Here is a 13308-nt window from a genome sequence, read left to right on the forward strand (position 1 = left end):
CCAAACCTTAACCACCCACGAGTCTGTTTCTATTGTCTATAGTCATTTAGTCCTGTTTCTTAGCATGCCGCAATTTTTTTTTTAGAATGCTTAAAAAATTCTGTAGACATGGGGTTTAGTAACCAAATCAAGAAGAAGGTTTTCTTTTACCAGGGAGATAGAGTAGGTGCAGATAGTTTTAATCCCATTTAAAACTCATTTTTATGCATTTTAAAGATGGTCTATGTCAGTTTTGATCTTCCTCCCGGGATACATTCCTTACTCAGGAACATGGCCTTCATGAGATCTCAACTGAAGCCTGGACCGTGTACCAGGGCCACTTCTAGTGTGCCCTGACTCCTATTTCTGTACTTTTTTGCACCCTGTGACTCCTGAAATCTCTGCTTATCTCTTCAGACTCTGGGTTTCTACTTGCGCTAGATTTCTTGAAGTCTCATCTTGCATATGAACATCTCCAAAAAACCCCAAACCCATTGAGTTGATCCTGACTCATAGCAATCCTATAGAACAGAGTAAAAGTCCCCCATAGGATTTCTAAGGAGTGGCTGATGGTTTCGAACTGTCAACCTTGTGGTTAGCAGCCAAGCGCTTATCTACTAGCTGCCAGGGCTTCATGAACAGTTGAAAAACCAAAAACCAAACTCTTTGCCATGGAGTCTATTCAAAGGCATAGGCACCCCATTAAAAAGAAACAAAAAAAACCCAAACCCATTGCCTTTAAGTCATTTCCAACTCATAGGAACCCTATAGGACAGAGTAGAACTGTCCCATAGTTTTTCCAGGGAGTGGGTGTTGCATTCGAATTGCTGAGCTTTTGGTTAGCAGCCGAGCTCATAACCACTGCTCCCCCAGGGCATCTAGGAATCCCAAAATCCATTGAGGGAAGGTTTCATCAAATTCTGGGTGTCACTTCTCTGTGGTCAGCCTCTCTCAAGAATATCTTTCTCAAACACTCACTGCTCCAATCTTTTATCTCCTCAGTTCAGTAAAACCAGTGCTTTCTACTCAGACTTTATACAAACTCCAGTCTCTTCCCCATGCCTCCACATTTCCATATTCCCCCAAAACTAGTGAATTGTCGGAGCCCTGGTGGCATAGGTAAGAGCTCTGCTTGCTAACCAAAAGTTTGGCTGTTTGGAGCCACCAGCTACTCCAGGAAGCCCAGTGGGACAATTCTGCTCTGTCCTGTAGGATCGCTATGAGTTGGAATCTACTCCATGGCAATGGGTGTGGTTTTTTTAGTTAATTGTCAAACATCCTGGGGTGGAGGTGTGGGAGGTGAATGGAACACACTTCCTCCCTTTTGGCTTCTTCCTGGAATTGCAGTCTCTGACGTTTTCCTGGTGTAGATTGCTCTCCAATGCATCCAAATGGTTGCTTGTATTTTGTCCAGATTTTATAGCTACATTTGTCAGAAGGGTTAATTGCTAAGCTACTAATCATGATCATGAAACCAGGGAAAATATGTTAAAAAAAAAAAATCAAGACCAAATTGAATTTATACCTGAAAACTTCATATTTGCTTTTACATTAGAAAATCAATCTATGTAATTCATCACATTAACAAAATAAAAGAGTATAAACATTATATCTTATCAAAACACACAGCAAAACACATATTAAAATTCAATATCACCCATTTTTAAATATCTTAGTAAAATAGGGATAAAAGAATTATTTCTTAACTGAAAACGATGTATTTTTTTTAAAGCTACATTAAATACACTTAATGTTTAAATTTGAAAGGTTTTCTCTTTGAGGTTGAAAAGAAGACAAGGATGCTCATTGTAAACATTTCTGTTTAAAATTGTACTTGAGGTTCTAGCCAGTGCATTTTGGTAAGAAAAATAAAGTTACAAGGAGTGGAAAGTTAGGATATAAAATAGAAAAAATTGTATACATATATGTGTAATATCCAAAAGAAATTAAAATGGTATAATTGTATATGTATAATAACCAAAATAATCTCCCAAGAAAATATCACATTTAACAGGTGAATTTTTTAAAAAGTCATTGTATATGAGTCAATATACGAATACTAATTTTATTTCTATATACCAACAACGAAAGCTATAAAACATTTTAATGATACTTATAATGGCATCAAAAAATTATCAGATGACAAAGGTATGAATAGACATTTCACTAAAAAAGACATTCAGGTAGCTAACAGATATATAAGGAAATGTTCACGAACATTAGCCATTAGAGAAATGCAGACCAAAACTACGATGAGAGGCGGAGCCAAGATGGCGGACTAGGGAGACGCTACCTCGGATCCCTCTTACAACAAAGACACGGAAAAACAAGTGAATCGATCACATACATAACAATCTACGAACCCTGAACAACAAACACAGATTTAGAGACGGAGAACGAACTAATACGGGGAAGCAGCGATTGTTTCCAGAGCCTGGAGCCAGAGTACCAGTCAGGTACGGCACAAGCACAGAGAGCTGCCACACCCCCCTGAACTAACCCCGGGAGGGGGACCAGCCAGTTCCGTGGGCGACGTGGGACGCAGCCAGTAGGAGAAGTCCCCAGGAGGCTGTGACTGGTCTTGGAGCAGAAAGAGCAGCGTCCCAGCTGAGGAACCGTCCCGCCGGGATTTGGACTGGACGCAGGTACGGCATAAACACGGAGAGCTGCTCCACCCCCCTGAGCTAACCCCGGGAAGGGGCCCAGCCGGGTCGCGCGGGCGGCGTGGGACGCAGCTGATAGGAGAAGTCCCCGGGAGGCAGTGACTGGTATTGGAGCGGGGAGAACAGCGTCCCAGCCGGGACACTCGGTCACGGCACAAGCACGGGGAGCTGCTCTACCCATCTGAACTAACCCCGGGAGGGGGCTCAACTGGTTCCCGCGGCTGGAGGGACGAGAAGTCCCCAGGAAGCAGCGACTGATTTTGGAGTCGAGAGTGCACCGTCCCAGTAGGGGAGCCTTGATGCTGGGCGTGGGGCTGGAAGCAGAGGATCTGACCGTGACTCCAGCAGGCCAGACCCCCCGGGGGCAATCTCCACACAGCCAGCACACATAGGCAACGCGCCCGCGGGAATCTCAGATATAATAGTCATTCCAAGCAAGACAAGCAACTCTGGCTATATTCTGAGGTGCTACTCTCCTATCTCTCTGTTCCCTCCCCCACCCTCCCCAGGCAGCTTCATTAATATCCGAATAGCCTGAGCCAGAGGGAGAAATCTGAAAGGGATCTGACTGCATTTTTTTTTTAGCGGATTTTCTGGAAAAACTAATTTCCCACTGATGGCTCGGGGACAACAATCCATATCAAACCACTTAAAGAAGCAGACCATGACAGCTTCTCCAACCCCCCAAACAAAAGAATCAAAATCTTTCCCAAATGAAGATACAATCCTGGAATTATCAGACACAGAATATAAAAAACTAATTTACAGAATGCTTAAAGATATCACAAATGAAATTAGGATAACTGCAGAAAAAGCCAAGGAACACACCGATAAAACTGTTGAAGAACTCAAAAAAATTATTCAAGAACATAGTGGAAAAATTAATAAGTTGCAAGAATCCATAGAGAGACAGCATGTAGAAATCCAAAAGATTAACAATAAAATTACAGAATTAGACAACGCAATAGGAAGTCAGAGGAGCAGACTCGAGCAATTAGAATGCAGACTGGGACATCTGGAGGACCAGGAAATCAACACCAACATAGCTGAAAAAAAATCAGATAAAAGAATTAAAAAAAATAAAGAAACCCTAAAAATTATGTGGGACTCTATCAAGAAGGATAACCTGCCGGTGATTGGAGTCCCAGAACAGGGAGGGGGGACAGAAAACACAGAGAAAATAGTTGAAGAACTCCTGACAGAAAACTTCCCTGACATCATGAAAGACGAAAGGATATCTATCCAAGATGCTCATCGAACCCCATTTAAGATTGATCCAAAAAGAAAAACACCAAGACATGTTGTCATCAAACTCACCAAAACCAAAGATAAACAGAAAATTTTAAAAGCAGCCAGGGAGAAAAAAAAGGTTTCCTTCAAGGGAGAATCAATAAGAATAAGTTCAGACTACTCAGCAGAAACCATGCAGGCAAGAAGGGAATGGGACGACATATACAGAACACTGAAGGAGAAAAACTGCCAGCCAAGGATCATATATCCAGCAAAACTCTCTCTGAAATATGAAGGCGAAATTAAGATATTTATAGACAAACACAAGTTTAGAGAATTTACAAAAACCAAACCAAAGCTACAAGAAATACTAAAGGATATTGTTTGATCAGAGAACCAATAATAACAGATATCAGCACAACACAAGGTCACAAAACAGAACGTCCTGATAGCAACTCAAATAGGGAAATCACAAAAACAAACAAATTAAGATTAATTAAAAAAAAAATACACATAACAGGGAATCATGGAAGTCAATAGGTAAAAGATCACAATAATCAAAAAGAGGGACTAAATACAGGAGGCATTGAACTGCCAGATGGAGAGTGATACAAGGCGATATAGAACAATACAAGTTAGGTTTTTACTTAGAAAAATAGGGGTAAATAATAAGGTAACCACAAAAAGGTATAACAACTCTATAACTCAAGATAAAAGCCAAGAAAAACGTAACGACTCAACTAACAAAGTCAAACACTATGAAAATGAGGATCTCACAATTTACTAAGAAAAACGCCTCAGCACAAAAAAGTATGTGGAAAAATGAAATTGTCAACAACACACATAAAAAGGCATCAAAATGACAGCACTAAAAACTTATTTATCTATAATTACCCTGAATGTAAATGGACTAAATGCACCAATAAAGAGACAGAGAGTCACAGACTGGATAAAGAAACACGATCCATCTATATGCTGCCTACAAGAGACACACCTTAGACTTAGAGACACAAACAAACTAAAACTCAAAGGATGGAAAAAATATATCAAGCAAACAATAAGCAAAAAAGAAGAGGAGTAGCAATATTAATTTCTGACAAAATAGACTTTAGACTTAAATCCACCACAAAGGATAAAGAAGGACACTATATAATGATAAAAGGGACAATTGATCAGGAAGACATAACCATATTAAATATTTACGCACCCAATGACAGGGCTGCAAGATACATAAATCAAATTTTAACAGAATTGAAAAGTGAGATAGATACCTCCACAATTATAGTAGGAGACTTCAACACACCACTTTCGGAGAAGGACAGGACATCCAGTAAGAAGCTCAATAGAGACACGGAAGATCTAATTACAACAATCAACCAACTTGACCTCATTGACTTATACAGAACTCTCCACCCAACTGCTGCAAAATATACTTTTTTTTCTAGCACACATGGAACATTCTCTAGAATAGACCACATATTAGGTCATAAAACAAACCTTTGCAGAGTCCAAAACATGGAAATATTACAAAGCATCTTCTCAGACCACAAGGCAATAAAACTAGAGATCAATAACAGAAAAACTAGGGAAAAGAAATCAAATACTTGGAAAATGAACAATGCCCTCCTGAAAAAAGACTGGGTTATAGAAGACATCAAGGAGGGAATAAGGAAATTCATAGAAAGCAACGAGAATGAAAATACTTCCTATCAAAACCTCTGGGACACAGCAAAAGCAGTGCTCAGAGGCCAATTTATATCGATAAATGCACACATACAAAAAGAAGAAAGAGCCAAAATCAGAGAACTGTCCCTACAACTTGAACAAATAGAAAGTGAGCAACAAAAGAATCCATCAGGCTCCAGAAGAAAACAAATAATAAAAATTAGAGCTGAACTAAATGAATTAGAGAACAGAAAAACAATTGAAAGAATTAACAAAGCCAAAAGCTGGTTCTTTGAAAAAATTAACAAAATTGGTAAACCATTGGCTAGACTGACTAAAGAAATACAGGAAAGGAAACAAATAACCAGAATAAGAAATGAGAAGGACCACATCACAACAGAACCAAATGAAATTAAAAGAATCATTTCAGATTATTATGAAAAATTGTATTCTAACAAATTTGAAAACCTAGAAGAAACGGATGAATTCCTGGAAAAACACTACCTACCTAAACTAACACATTCAGAAGTAGAACAACTAAATAGACCCATAACAAAAAAAGAGATTGAAACGGTAATCAAAAAACTCCCAACAAAAAAAAGCCCTGGCCCAGACGGCTTCACTGCAGAGTTCTACCAAACTTTCAGAGAAGAGTTAACACCACTACTTCTGAAGGTATTCCAAAGCATAGAAAATGACGGAATACTACCCAACTCATTCTATGAAGCCACCATCTCCCTGATACCAAAACCAGGTAAAGACATTACAAAAAAAGAAAATTATAGACCTATATCCCTCATGAACATTGATGCAAAAATCCTCAACAAAATTCTAGCCAATAGAATCCAACAACACATCAAAAAAATAATTCACCCTGATCAAGTGGGATTTACACCAGGTATGCAAGGCTGGTTTGATATCAGAAAAACCATTAATGTAATCCATCACATAAATAAAACAAAAGACAAAAACCACATGATCTTATCAATTGATGCAGAAAAGGCATTTGACAAAGTCCAACACCCATTTATGATAAACACTCTCAGCAAAATAGGAATTGAAGGAAAATTCCTCAACATAATAAAGGGCATCTATGCAAAGCCAACAGCCAATATCACTCTAAATGGAGAGAACCTGAAAGCATTTCCCTTGAGAACGGGAACCAGACAAGGATGCCCTTTATCACCGCTCTTATTCAACATCGTGCTGGAAGTCCTAGCCAGGGCAATTAGGCTAGACAAAGAAATAAAAGGTATCCGGATTGGCAAGGAAGAAGTAAAGTTATCACTATTTGCAGATGACATGATTATATACACAGAAAACCCTAAGGAATCCTGCAGAAAACTACTGAAACTAATAGAAGAGTTTGTCAGAGTCTCAGGTTATAAAATAAACATACAAAAATCACTTGGATTCCTCTACATCAACAAAAAGAATACCGAAGAGGAAATAACCAAATCAATACCATTCACAGTAGCCCCCAAGAAGATAAGATACTTAGGAATAAATCTTACCAAGGATGTAAAAGACCTATACAAAGAAAACTACAAAGCTCTACTACAAGAAATTCAAAAGGACATACTTAAGTGGAAAAACATACCCTGCTCATGGATAGGAAGACTTAACATAGTAAAAATGTCTATTCTACCAAAAGCCATCTATACATTTAACGCACTTCCGATCCAAATTCCAACGTCATATTTTAAGGGGTTGGAGAAATAAATCACCAATTTCATATGGAAGCGAAAGAAGCCCCGGATAAGCAAAGCACTACTGAAAAAGAAGAAGAAAGTGGGAGGCCTCACTTTACCTGACTTCAGAACCTATTATACAGCCACAGTAGTCAAAACAGCCTGGTACTGGTACAACAACAGGCACATAGACCAATGGAACAGAATTGAGAACCCAGACATAGATCCATCCACGTGTGAGCAGCTGATATTTGACAAAGGACCAGTGTCAATTAATTGGGGAAAAGATAGCCTTTTTAACAAATGGTGCTGGCATAACTGGATATCCATTTGCAAAAAAATGAAACAGGACCCATACCTCACACCATGCACAAAAACTAACTCCAAGTGGATCAAAGACCTAGACATAAAGACTAAAACGATAAAGATCATAGAAGAAAAAATTGGGACTACCCTAGGAGCCCTAATACAAGGTATAAACAGAATACAAAACATTACCAAAAATGATGAAGAGAAACCCGATAACTGGGAGCTCCTAAAAATCAAACACCTATGCTCATCTAAAGACTTCTCCAAAAGAGCAAAAAGACCACCTACAGATTGGGAAAGAATTTTCAGCTATGACATCTCCGACCAGCGCCTGATCTCTAAAATCTACGTGATTCTGTCAAAACTCAACCACAAAAAGACAAACAACCCAATCAAGAAGTGGGCAAAGGATATGAACACACATTTCACTAAAGAAGATATTCAGGCAGCCAACAGATACATGAGAAAATGCTCTCGATCATTAGCCATTAGAGAAATGCAAATTAAAACTAGGATGAGATTTCATCTCACACCAGCAAGGCTGGCATTAATCCAAAAAACACAAAATAATAAATGTTGGAGAGGCTGCGGAGAGATTGGAACTCTCATACACTGCTGGTGGGAATGTAAAATGGTACAACCACTTTGGAAATCTATCTGGCGTTATCTTAAACAGTTAGAAATAGAACTACCATACAACCCAGAAATCCCACTCCTCGAAATATACCCTAGAGAAACAAGAGCCTTCACACAAACAGATCTATGCACACCCATGTTTATTGCAGCTCTGTTTACAATAGCAAAAAGTTGGAAGCAACCAAGGTGTCCATCAACGGATGAATGGGTAAATAAATTGTGGTATATTCACACAATGGAATACTACGCATCGATAAAGAACAGTGACGAATCTCTGAAACATTTCATAACGTGGAGGAACCTGGAAAGCATTATGCTGGGAGAAATTAGTCAGAGGCAAAAGGACAAATATTGTATAAGACCACTATTATAAAATCTTGAGAAATAGTAAACCTGAGAAGAGCACATACTTTTGTGGTTACGAGGGGAGGAGGGAGGGAGGGTGGGAGAGGGTTTTTTATTGATTAATCAGTAGATAAGAACTGCTTTAGGTGAAGGGAAAGACAACACTCAATACATGGAAGGTCAGCTCAATTGGACTGGACCAAAAGCAAAGAAGTTTCCGGGATAAAATGAATGCTTCAAAGGTCAGCGGAGCAAGGGCGGGGGTTTGGGAACCATGGTTTGCGGGGACTTCTAAGTCAATTGGCAAAATAATTCTATTATGAAATCATTCTGCATCCCACTTTGAAACGTGGCGTCTGGGGTCTTAAATGCTAACAAGCGGCCATCTAAGATGCAGCAACTGGTCTCAACCCACCTGGAGCAAAGGAAAATGAAGAACACCAAGGCCACACGACAACTAAGAGCCCAAGAGACAGAAAGGGCCACATGAACCAGAGACCTACATCATCCTGAGACCAGAAGAACTAGTTGGTGCCCGGCCACAATCGATGACTGCCCTGACAGGAGCACAGCAGAGGACCCCTCAGGGAGCAGGAGATCAGTGGGATGCAGACCCCAAATTCTCATAAAAAGACCATACTTAATGGTCTGACTGAGACTAGAGGAATCCCGGCGGCCATGCTCTCCAGACCTTCTGTTGGCACAGGACAGGAACCACCCCCGAAGACAACTCATCAGACATGAAAGGGACTGGTCAGCGGGTGGGAGAGAGACACTGATGAAGAGTGAGCTAATTATATCAGGTGGACACTTGAGATTGTGTTGGCAACTCTTGTCTGGAGGGGGGATGGGAGGATAGAAAGAGAGGGAAGCCGGCAAAATTGTCAAGAAAGGAGAGACTGAAAGGGCTGACTCAAGAGGGGGAGAGCAAGTGGGAGTAGGGAGTGAGATGTATGTAAACTTATATGTGACAGACTGGATTTGTAAACGTTCACTTGAAGCTTAATAAAAGTTATAAAAAAAAAAAAAACTACGATGAGATTTCCTCTCACTCCAACAAGGCAGGCATTAAACCAAAAAACACAAAATAATAAATGTTGGAGAGGCTGTGAAGAGATTGGAACACTTATACACTGCTAGTGGGAATGTAAAATGGTACAACCACTTTGGAAATCGATTTGGCACTTCCTTAAAAAGCTAGAAATAGAACTACCATACAACCTAGCAATCCCACGCCTCAGAATGTATCCTAAAGAAATAAGAGCCTTTACACAAACAGATATATGCACACGCATGTTTATTGCAGCACTGTTTACAATAGCAAAAAGATGGAAGGAACCAAGGTGCCCATCAACAGATCAATGGATAAATAATGGTATATTCACAAAATGGAATCCTACACATCAATAAAGAACAGTGAGGAATCTGTGAAATATTTCATACCATGGAGGAACCTGGAAGGCATTATGCTGAGTGAAATTAGTCAGTTACAAAAGGACAAATATTGTATAAGACCACTAGCACTTGAGAAATAGTTTAAGCTGAGAAGAAAACATTCTTTTGTGATTATGAAAGGGGGGAGGGAGGAAAGGCAGGAGGGGGTATTCACTAATTAGATAGCAGATAAGAACTACTTTAGGTGAAGGGAAAGACAACACACAATACAGGGGAGGTCAGCACAACTGGACTAAACCAAAAGCAGTGAAGTTTCCTGAGTAAACTGAATGCTTCGAAGGCCAGCGTAGCAGGGGCAGGGATTTGAGGACCATGGTTTCAGGGGACATCTAAGTCAATTGGCATATAAAATCTATTATGAAAACATCCTGCATCCCACTTTGAAGAGTGGCATCTCGGGTCTTAAGCGCCAGCAAGCAGTCATCTAAGATGCATCAATTGGTCTCAACCCACCTGGATCAAAGGAGAATGAAGAACACCAAGGACACAAGGTAATTACGAGCCCAAGAGACAGAAAGGGCCACATGAACCAGAGACTACATCATCCTGAGACCAGAAGAACTAGATGGAGCCCAGCTATGACAGATGACTTACCCGACAGGGAACACAACAGAGAGCCCCCGAGGGAGCAGGAGAACGTGGGATGCAGACCCCAAATTCTCATAAAAAGACCAGGCTTAATGGTCTGACTGAAGCTAAAAGGACCCCAGTGCTCATGGCCCCCAGACCTTCTGTTGGCGTAGGAGAGGAACCATTCCCAAAGCTCACTCTTCAGACATGGATTGGACTGGGCAATGGGTTGGAAAGGGATGCTGGTGAGGAGTGAGCTTTTTGGATCAGGTGGACACTTGAGACAATGTAGGCATCTCCTGCCTGGAGGGGAGATGAGAGGGTTGAGGGGGTTAGAAGCTGGCGAAATGGATACAGAAAGAGAGAGTGGAGGGAGAGAGCAGGCTTTCTTATTAGGGGGAGAGTAATTGGGAGTATGTAGCAAGGTGTATATAAGTTTTTGTGTCAGAGACTGACTTGATTTGTAAACTTTCACTTAAAGCAGAATAAAAATTATAAAAGTATAAAAAATAAATTATCAATTGCCAAAAAATAAATCTAACAAAAGATGTACAAGGCCTCATGACAGAAAAAAAAATTGAAGATTTAAATAAATGATGGTTATATTATTTCATGAATTAAAATTCAGTATCGTGAACATATCAATTCTCTCCAAATTGGTCTATGGATTTAATATGATACCAACCAAAATTCCAGCAGTTGTTTCTGGGAATGTGAACAAGCTAGTCTTAATTTTAAATGAAATAATTAAAATAATCATGAACAGAGAATGGGGAAATAATTTAGAGTATGTTCAAACAATGTAATACTATATAGCTATAAAAAAAATAGTGAAGAAAAAGGAAGAGGAGGAGAAGGGAAGGAGAAATATGAAAGAAAGAAAGGAAGAAAAAAATATATAGGTGGGTGATTTATATTTCCAGACATCAAGACTTATTACAAAGGTGATGATATTGTGATATTAGGGCAAAGGTAAGCAAATAGGCCAATGGAACCAATTAGCAAGTCCAATAAAAGACCCAGAGATATAAAGTCACTTGGTTTATGACAAAGGTGACATTCCAGTGCAATACAAAGGAATGGTCTGGAAGTGAAAAAAGGAATGAACTCTAGGAAGGACACTTACGTGAATAAATAAAAAACAACCGTTTATACAATAATTATAATATCTTGTAGGATTTATAACATATGTACAAATAAAATGTATGAATAAATGGGTTTAAACCATTTTTACGACCTTAAATTGTTCAGAAAGTGGTAAAAGTATTCATTTAAGGTAAACCAAAACCAAACCCAAATCCATTGCCATACATTCAGTTGCAACTAATAGCAACCCTATAGGACAGAGTAGACCTGCCCCATAGGGTTTCCAAAGAGCAGCTGGTGGATGTGAACTGCCAACCTTTTGATTAGCAGCCTTAACACTTAACCACTGCTTCACCAGGGCTTCAATTTAATGTACAGACTGTAAAATTAAGGATGCATATTATAATTACTAGAATAATTGTGCAAGAGTGTATAACTAAAAAGCTAATCAGAGGAAAACTAAATAATAAAATTACTTGGATAATCCAAACAAGAAAAAAAGAACAAATAGGACAAATAGAAAAGAAATAGCCTATCAGTAATTAAATTTACTGTTGTCAATTGTGTGAAGAAAACACACCCTCAGAGAATATAAACAATATACATTTGAACATTTTCTAAATTTCACAGTGAAAAGGGCTCTTCCTGGAAACAAAAAGAAGTTTTCGGTAAATCCATACACACATCTCACCATTGCCTTTTTAACACAGTTTTCCTGCCTTCCGTCTAGAGACCAATTTACCCTAAACTATATGAAGACTATGGGTGGAAGAAGGATGCTACACCAAGGACTCCTGAGCACAAACCACCCCAAGGGGAGACTGAAGACTTCACAGAAATTTCTAAGACACAACTTTAATTGCACCCATTGAGAATCTCAACAACACTCTCTTCCCATTCCTTTGCCTGCACCCCCTTTGAAATTGCCCCAAGAGTTCATACCTCAGTGTTTTCATCAACTCTGCAGCAAAAATAACTAACATGTAAAAATCAACTGATGAACTTTCTCTACTGGGCCAGACAGAAGAAAGATCTGGGTGCCTGTCAAGTTTCTGGCTTTAGTAAATGCTGAATGGATTGATGAATGGAGAGAAGAAACATTCACCAAGAAGCAAATACAGAGGAGGAACACATAAGAAGAAAAAGATGGAATAAGGAGAAGGACTGAGCAAAATGTCCATTACAGGGTTGAAAATGTAAAACAGAGTAAATGACTGGAGAGCCTTACATTTAGAATGGACCCTAAAAGATGATACAGATATGAGGCAAGATGGGATTACTGGGCCACAAGTTGGGATTAGTAGCCCTGTTGACAATTTAGTCAGAGTCACACAAGATTCTGCCCAATGATGTTCAGATTGGAAACTCAGTTATGGTGATGTTCAGAAACTCAGAACATTAAATTCATTTATCCATTTATTCATTTAATAAATGCCTACTGTACACCAGAAACTGAGTCAACTGAGAATATAAAGATGAATTTAACATCATCCATGAATTATAGGAGCTTTCAGTCTAGAAAGAAAAGCATAGACATACAATTTAGTGAATACGTCACGTACCCCAGTGGATAACGTGCTAGGGAAAATACCACCCGAATGATCCTCAGTTGTCTGGGGCACAGGCTTCAAACCTGTAGATGTCTGGCAACAGAGTGGTTCAATTCCACCTTCCAGGTG

General features: G+C 39.4%; 1 non-coding gene across 1 annotated transcript; it reads left to right on the forward strand.

Moving 5' to 3' along the window:
- Positions 1-13221: 13221 nt before the first annotated feature.
- Positions 13222-13308, forward strand: TRNASTOP-UCA (transfer RNA opal suppressor (anticodon UCA)). The gene has a single exon. It is a non-coding gene; the product is annotated as a tRNA-Sec (tRNA).

Source organism: Loxodonta africana, chromosome 10 (genome assembly GCF_030014295.1).
Source record: "Loxodonta africana isolate mLoxAfr1 chromosome 10, mLoxAfr1.hap2, whole genome shotgun sequence".
Lineage (NCBI taxonomy): Eukaryota > Metazoa > Chordata > Mammalia > Proboscidea > Elephantidae > Loxodonta > Loxodonta africana.